The sequence below is a fragment of the Pleurodeles waltl genome, chromosome 2_2 (genome assembly GCF_031143425.1).
Source record: "Pleurodeles waltl isolate 20211129_DDA chromosome 2_2, aPleWal1.hap1.20221129, whole genome shotgun sequence".
Lineage (NCBI taxonomy): Eukaryota > Metazoa > Chordata > Amphibia > Caudata > Salamandridae > Pleurodeles > Pleurodeles waltl.
The window spans coordinates 846709853-846718665 of NC_090439.1; the positions used below are offsets into that span (position 1 = coordinate 846709853).

The 8813-nt window shown below is 45.7% G+C and overlaps 1 long non-coding RNA gene across 1 annotated transcript in view; it reads left to right on the top strand.

Annotated features, from left to right (window-relative positions):
- LOC138274219 (uncharacterized) overlaps positions 1-5537 on the top strand; it is a 29522-nt gene extending 23985 nt beyond the window's left edge. The window contains exon 3 of the long non-coding RNA XR_011200368.1: positions 4897-5537. This is a non-coding gene — a long non-coding RNA (uncharacterized lncRNA). The remainder of the gene's footprint in view (positions 1-4896) is intronic.
- The last annotated feature ends 3276 nt before the right edge of the window (positions 5538-8813 follow it).

Sequence of the window (8813 nt, forward strand, 5' to 3'; positions counted from 1 at the left end):
TGCACAATAAGATACAGCAGGGCAAATTATTTGGTAAATTTCGTGAAGATTCGTCAAACAGCCAAAGTTATAGGCAAATCAAAAAACGCTTTTTCTACTGGAACTGGGTCCTAATTGTAACTACCTACTAGTGACTGCCAGTAGGATATACACATATATATAGCGCATTTCGTTCAGCTCTGTTCTGCCACTGGTCTTTTTGATTGTCATTTACACTCTGCTTTCATCATTGTCATTTACACTCTGCTTTCATCATTGACAGTGTACTGCATGGGTAATAGTTCAGTCCACATCAGTCATTGGCTTTTTTTGCCCTGTAAATGGCGGTATTTTCTGATCAACTGTGTACATCCACCTAAAATTGAGTAAGTTTCAGTGTCATGCTGGTTGGCCATTTAGATTTCAATCTTCTCCTTTCATAGCCACCCTTTTGTTTATTTGCTTCTTCTCTTTTCATTTTAATATTTTATAAGACAATACCACATTCTTCCGGGCAGTACTAACGGGTCACTTGTTTGCTGCTCATTTCATCTGCAGTGCTCCATATCCTGCATGGCCACTTCCCCTAAATCTGGAGACCGATATGGAATGTTGTTGTCCATACTGTATAGTTGTATTTCCCACTAGAAGTTGGCTAGCATGTTGGTTCTAAATATGGTGGCCATGCTGGAACTTTAAAACAATGACAGACTATTTACAATAGCTCTGAAAAGTGTAAATATTGCAAGCATATCTGTCACGGTTTTGGGCGGGTCTGATCAGGACTCTGGTTGGGACACCCCTTGAGGTCACTGAATATCCTAAAGAGGTAGTGCACTGGGGCAGAAGAGCAGCTAAAGGCATACACGGAAAGGACAGCTATGGACAGACACAGGAAAGTAAAAGCAGAGCAACCCTTGTGTGAACAAATAGGAAACGGATTACTAGTGGACAAACACGTTGGGTTTGTACACAAAGTAAGGCGCAGAACCTCCCACAGTGACAGGGAATCTCAATGCCTCTGTGCAGTTTGCTCTTACAGATAGTCACCCTGCCAGCCCCATAGAAAGGAGGCAGCAGAAGTGATTCTGTCTCTGGACCCTAGAGCACAAACAAGGATAGTACTGACATACACAGGACACGCTCTTATGGGTCCAGCTGGAAACACAGTGGCGATTCCTGAGAAAACCGCAATAGCACACTGTCACTGTTAGGCACGAAAGACCACGTATAACACTAGACAAGGATGGGGGCTGGAATTGCCTCCTGGAAACCAGGAGCCAACCCCAGTACAAAGGAGGACACTTATACTGTACACTGGTGAAGACTGATAGAACACTTACCAGACACAAAGAACCAAGAAGAAACAGAAACAGAAGGGAACAAACTAAGAGGCAGAGGCAAGAACTAGGAACAGACTCAGGCTGAAGCAAAGGCAGGACCAGGACTTGAAAACAGGGCGCAAACTTCTGGCTGGGACAAACAGAGACAGGACTGGGAAACTGAGAGAGGGCTCTGGCTGGAACAGGCAAGGACAGGGCTGGAATACAGGGAGTAGGAAATGAGCAGTAAACAGGACTGGGAAACAGAGAGAAGGTTCAGGCTGAAACAAGGCAGGAGCAGGGCAGAGAAACAGGGAGCAGGCTCTGGAAGAAACAAACCGGTACAAGGTTAAGAGATAGGGAGCAGACTCTGGCTGGAACGAGCAGGGCAGAGAAACCGGAAACAGGATCAAGCTGAAACAGAACAGGAACAAAACTGGAACACCATCCGACAAAGGGTCTGTAACACAAAGGAATCGAACTCCAATGCACGACGGGGATCTTGAGGAAATGGCTGCTTATAAGCAGTTCCAAGCCGGGCTGCACAGGAGAGGTCTCAGGTGTGTGTAGTTTCAGACACTTGCAAGTCCTGGAGGAGAGGATCCAGTGAAAAGGAGCAACTGGACTTCTCCCATAGAAAACAATGGGAAACAGAATCCGGGTTTTCCTGACTACCAGGCTGTGCATTATGGGATTTGCAGTCCCAGGAAGCAAATGTAGTACTACACAAGTGTACCATGGAAAAAAGAGAAACAAACAGGAGTCAGCAAGGGACTCTAGATAAGTGTTTAAGGTGATTCCCAAGCTTCTGACAGTCCCCTTACAGCGCCCCCTAGAAATGGGACGACAGAGTCGTAACAATATCTCACTGTGTTTAGATGGCACCATATATTTCTTTTGTTACTTATATTCTTTTAATTTAACATGCATATGTTGTTGAGTTTGTGTGTGTTTTATTGTGGTTGTGTCAGTGGGAGAATGCAACAGTGTATCATTGAAGGGATGAATGGATGCATGAGTGCAACGATGTGACTCTGAGTACATTTATGATGACTTATTAAGTACCTAAATCCATCAGTGACACAAAGGCAGTTTCATTCATAAGCCACACCTCCTGTCATTGCCAATGCGTCTTAAGTAGATCAGTGGATACCTAATTCTTTACAGTAAATGGACGTCATCACTAATAGCTTTTCACCCCTGAGGTAAAACCACATTTGGATGGCAATGAATGGAATATGCTCAGAATGGCCCTGGGGAACAAAATACAACCATATATAAAGTCAAACATGTCTAGGTATAAACCCTTTTTATCAATGCAATGCACAACTGTGCATTACACGTAAAGTAACACAATAAACTATCTTCCAATGAACTGCACCATTTTTATTAACCCCTTTGGTGCGGGCGTCGGCCACTGGCCGACGCCCACACACCCTCCCTGGTGCGGGTCACGACCAGTGGCCGACACCAGGGAGGGGGTTAAAAATCCTCCGGTGCAATGCACCGGAGGATTTTTTTTTAATTTATTTATTTTTTATTATTTTTTTTACGTTAGGAGACGCGGAAGAGCTTCCGCGTCTCCATCCCGCCCCCTTATGACGTCACAGTTTTTCCCCACCGGAGAAGGAGAGAAGCAGGTAAGCGTTCTCTCTTTTTTTCCGGTGGGGAAAAAAAGGCCAAAACGGCCTCCCCAGATGCCAGGGAGGCATCGATGGAAAGGGGAGGCTCTCCCCTTTCCATCGATGCCTCCCTGGCACCGTTTCCTGGCCGTGGATCGCAGCGCGGCTGCGATCCACGGCCAGGAAACGCCCCTAGGCACCAGGGATCTTCTTTGGGGGGGTCGGCCCCCTCATAAACGGGCCACCCCCCTCTCCCCCCCCGGGGGGGGCAATATTTAATATAGTACACAGTTTTGGGGGGCGATCGCGCCCCCCAAAATAAAATAAAAAAAGAAAAAAAAATGGCGGGGTCGGCCCTTGGAACACGGGCCGACCCCAGGGGGGGGGAAATAAACATGTAGTTTTGCCTGGGGGGGGGGGGGGGGCGCGCAATCGCCCCCCCCCCCCCAGGGTAAAAAAGAAAAAAAAAAAATAATTGTTGGTCAGCCCTTAGGGTGACCATCAATGGGGCCAATTTTTTTTTTATACATGTGTGCTTTGGCAAGGGCAAGCACACATGTATAAAAAAAAAAAAAGGTTTGTGACATGAGTGTCGTGTTTTCTTTCTTTCTCTCTCTCTCTCTCATATATATGTATACATATATAGATATATATATATATATACACACACACATATATATATATTTTCAGGACAAGCATTGCAGCGTCCATGTGCTGCTTTTCTGACTTGTTGGTGTGTATCTGGGCTTCTAACAACGCCCACCTCACGCCCCATCACTACCACTCGTTCGTGGGCTTGCCCTTCAAAAATCCTTTGATGACATTGGAAAATGATTTACCTTTGTCCCTCCTTGGGGAGGTTTTGTTACCGCCTTGGCCATCGCCCCTGGTACAAGGCTAAGTGCACTTTTGCAGTTACGTTTAACTGCGAGCGAACTTCTTTTCCTTTTGTGTAACTCTTCACATGATGCTCATGGTGGCCGTGGCGCTGTGAATCGGCTCTCTTATGTGAAAGAGTTTAACTTTCAATAATCAATTTATATGGCAAGAAAAGTTGGGTTAGGAGTTTATTACGCTAATAGCTCTAACTCGAGCAGATGCGAGACCCATTACATTGTAAATGCTTGTTATTCTTGTGTGTGTTGTTTTATAATGGTGAACAATTTCACCGCACTCCACGAGGACCGTGATCAAGACTCCTTGGTGAGTTGAAACACGTTGGTGGTTATTGACTGCAATAAAATACACTTTTATTTGTACTTCGTGGAGTGCGGTGAAATTTTTCGGCATTAGATAATTTCTAGATTGGTCTTCTCTGTCACTGGGCACCGGCAGTGGAGTGTGCCGCCCAGCAACCCTTCAACCACTTTGTTTCTAAACATATATATATATATATATATATATATATATGCAACACAAATTGGTTAAAAAGACTGTTGCGCAGTGCACTCCACTGCCGGTGCTCAGTGATGGAGGAGAGCAACCTCAAATATTTTGTGAACAAGAATCTCACCGCACTCCACGAGGTTCAAATTGACATGTTTTATCGCAAGTATAAACAATGAAAGAAAAGAGGGACTCATTTACTGAGATCAAGAATCCTTGAGAGTCGAAACGCGTACGTGGCTGTTGCTTGCAATAAAAGATGTCAATTTGAACCTCGTGTAGTGGGGTGAGAATCTTGTTCACACAAAATATATATATATATATATTATACATACATGCATGCATGCATGTCTTTTCTGTAGTGGCAGTTGCCATAAAGTAGCTGAGTGGATTAGTAAAGGCAAGCGTTACCTGCGCTTTAAAACTAATGTAATGCCAGGGGGACTATGGAGATATGAGTGGCACTTTTGCTGGGTAGTACTGTGGGAATTAGAATTGGAGGTAATGGGAGGCAGAGCACCAAAAATGACTGTTGCACAGGGTGTGTGGTAAGGTGAAGTAATACATTCTTTTTTTGTTTTTTTCAGTGTTTTCAGAAAATCTGCAGAATTGGAGAAGAAGGTAAGGTGACAACATTTCCTGTTGTACACAACAAACATACCCACACGCAATTTTGTGACTATCTGCCTTCTACGTAGGCTAGTAATTTAGAGGGACAGTTTAGCCAGTTGCAGAGATGGCGTCTTGTTGGATGACTGCTGATCAAGCCCTAGCTCGGGTTATGGAGGACAGTTCTGATGTAGGCTCAGAGACTGAGACAGCCGACACTGAGACAGCATCTGAGGGAGAGGACAATGGGGCAGATTCTGGGAGTGATTTTTCAGTCGGCGGAGTCCCATCTGACGACACCTCTTCCAGTGAGTCTGAAGGAGACAATGACCACATCCGTGCTGTCCCTTCGCAAGCACATTCGGGGCAGCGGGACCACATTGGGTTAGCCGAACCCAGAGAGCACGTGCTTGCTGCCACAAGCACAGAGAGAGTGCTCTCTTGGCAGCCCCCCTGTTTGGTTCAGCCCCAAATTCCACCTTTTACTGGTGACGCTGGATGTAAAGTCGATACAGCTAACTTTTTGCCAGTCGACTACATCTATCTGTTTTTGGATGTTGACTTTCTTCAGAAAGTTGTGCAGCAAACAAATTTGCGTGCAGACCAATTTCTGAGGGAGCGCGGAGGCACTCTAGGGCCCCGTTCTATGGCACGCCAGTGGACTCCCACTTCGCTGGCGGAGTTGAAGATATTTTTGGGCCTTACGCTCAAAATGGGGTTAGTACAGAAACCCACCTTGCAGTCCTACTGGACGACTCGCACGGTTTGGGTAACTCCCATCTTCGCACCATACATGAGCAGAGATCGTTTTTTGCTACTGCAGCGCATGCTGCATTTCAATGACAATTCTGCTGCATTGCCCCGGGACCATCCAGATCATGACGGGTTGTTCAAAATTCGGCCTGTCGTGGAACATTTGTCTGCCAGGTTTCCAGAGATATATACTCCTGGAAAGAATATAGCAGTCGATGAGTCCTTGATCCTGTACAAAGGACGGCTGCTTTTCAGAAAGTACATTGCGAGCAAAAGAGCTCGCTATGGCATAAAGCTGTACATGCTGTGTGAGAGCTCTACTGGCTATGTGTACAGCCTGAGAGTGTATGCAGGGAAGGATTCTACCCTAAACCCTGTAGGTTGCCCTCCTGTGTTAGGGGTCACAGGTAAGATTGTATGGGAACTTGTCCAGCCACTTCTTCACAAAGGTTATAACCTTTATGTGGACAATTTCTATACAGGAGTAGAGCTGTTCAGTGAGCTCTACAAAGCTGGCACTGTGGCCTGCGGCACAGTTCGTTGTAACCGCAAAGGATTCCCGCGGGAGCTTGTTTGCAAGAAGCTCCAGAAATCACAGAGTACTGCATTGCGTTCTAACGAACTGCTCGCAGTCAAGTTCCTAGATAGACGTGATGTATACGTGCTCACTACAATTCATGATGAGAGCACTTCTCCCATCACGGTTTGGGGTCAGATGGCCGAAGTCCACAAGCCCATCTGTATACTCGATTACAATAAGTACATGGGTGGAGTGGACAAGAACGACCAGGTTCTTCAACCATACAATGCGTGTCGTAAAACTCGCACTTGGTACAAGAAACTGTTCACCCACCTGATTCAGATGGCAACATATAATGCGTATGTTGTTTACCGTCAGACAACAACAGGAAGACTCATGACTTTCCTTGACTTCCAGTTGTCTGTAATTGAAAGCCTCACTGCTGTTACAGAAGAAGCAGCAGCCTCCACCTCATATGTTCTGGAGGATGTGGCAAGGCTGCAGGAGCGACACTTTGCTGATCGCATACCTAAAACACCCAAAAAGGATCGTCCATGTCGTCGCTGTAAAGTGTGCTCAAAGCATGGAAAGCGGCAGGAGAGTCGGTATTACTGTCCCCAGTGTCCATCACAACCAGGCCTCTGTATCCCTACTTGCTTTACGTTGTATCATACTAAAGCAAAGTTCTGGGAAATCGACTGAGGTTGAGCTGCTGTTGGGTAATCCTTTCAGTGGCAGTGCATGGATACCGAACGTCCATGGGCCACGGCTTTGTTAGGCAAGGAGCCACAGAATTTTACTTCATCATGGACTTCCTTTTGACGTGGTCGGTGTTCTGTTCAATTAACATGCATTTTCTTCTCCCTACTGCATATACTAGTGGACAGAACATATGCCACATTGCCATGGAGTACCCTTTCTTCACCTGCATGTCTACCTTACTTTCAACAGTAGATATGCTCTCTCAGTTCGAGGAATCACTTTGTAGGGCATACTTGGAAGCCCCCAACTTGCTTCCACAAACTAGTATAGGTTCACTTGGCTATTATACAGGATTAGACAGGACTCTGATGAGAACAGAGACATGGATGGGTAAGGAAAGCTTATGGTAGGAGTGCCTTCACAGGGTTATTGCACAGGTAGAAGGCAGATAGTAAAGGTAGTACAGATGTACATCATCTACACCTATGGATTCAAACCCATTGGTGCCATCCCAGCAGTGAAGGAGAATGACTTGTATAGGTCAGTGTTTGACCTGCTTTTCATGTTCATCCTCCATCAGAACTTAGTAGATGTTCAGTTTGCTGTATAAGTGCATTATAGTCACATCACTGCACATAATGTTGGCTGGGACATATGCTACGTTCTCATGGACTCCCCTATGTACCAAACACTACCCTTTTCCATAGCCTATGACCTTCTCTTTAGGGAACATCATGAGAAATCCCCAGCATGTCTCCCTTAGTTTCAAAGGTAGATATGCTCACTCAGTTCGAGGAATCGCTTTGTACGGCATACTCGGACACCCCCAACTTGCATCCACAAACTGGAAGGAGTTGGATTTAGCACAGAGAGTGCGTTAAAGGCGCATGAAAAACATGTCTTCCTGAGCCTCAGGTGGCTGTCACAGGAGTCATTAGTAAAGGTTTGTTACGCATGCATTTGGTAATGTTAAGGAAGAAGGAGGCAGGTAGCCTATGACCTTCTCTTTAGGTAACAGCATGAGAAATCCCCAGCATGTCTCCCTTAGTTTCAAAGTTAGATATGCACACTCAGTTCGAGGAATCGCTTTGTACGGCATACTCGGACACCCCCAACTTGCATCCACAAACTGGAAGGAGTTGGATTTAGCGCAGAGATTGCGTTAAAGGCGCATGAAAAACATGTCTTCCTGAGCCTCAGGTGGCTGTCACAGGAGTCATTAGTAAAGGTTTGTTACGCATGCATTTTTTTTAATGTTAAGGAAGAAGGAGGCAGTTACTTGACAGGTGGTAAAATGTAGTCAAACTTATTCCGTTCTGTGGCGTGTGAATGTGATGGGCCCTTGTCTGGCAGCGGTAAGTTAATGTGAGTGGAGTGATTGATTGGATTGGGCCCGTGGCTGGCGATATGAAAGGGTTGTTTGTTGTGCGTGAATGGCGTGTGAATGGACCATAAAGAGGTTGGTGCCTGGACGCGGCTTTATGGCCCACCTTCAGAAGGCTTGGTTTCAATATTCAGATACTTTGATAAGTAATCATGCTTTGAAACCATAATTTCTGGTGGTGCTAAAACCAACCAGTGTGAGTGGTGGGTTAACTTTAACAAACTAGTACCAGGGGAGTCCAAGGGTGCAGGACTTGCATGGCTCTCACCAGTTTTCCTTCACCCAGAATCCCCTTGAAATTACATTATGTGCTTAAAAAACACATTTCCTTGCATTTCAATGAGCAGAAGTCCAGGGATCTGCAGGGATCCTCAAAATTCCTACCACCCAGTGTTTCCCCACTTGTCCTGATAAAAACACAAACCCGCTTGTGTGCCTGCGCCTAGTGCATGCTTCAGGAATGAATCACTCCAGGGTTAACAGTAGACCTCAAGCAATGACTACCATTGACCCTTGTGTGATCCATTCCTGTCGCG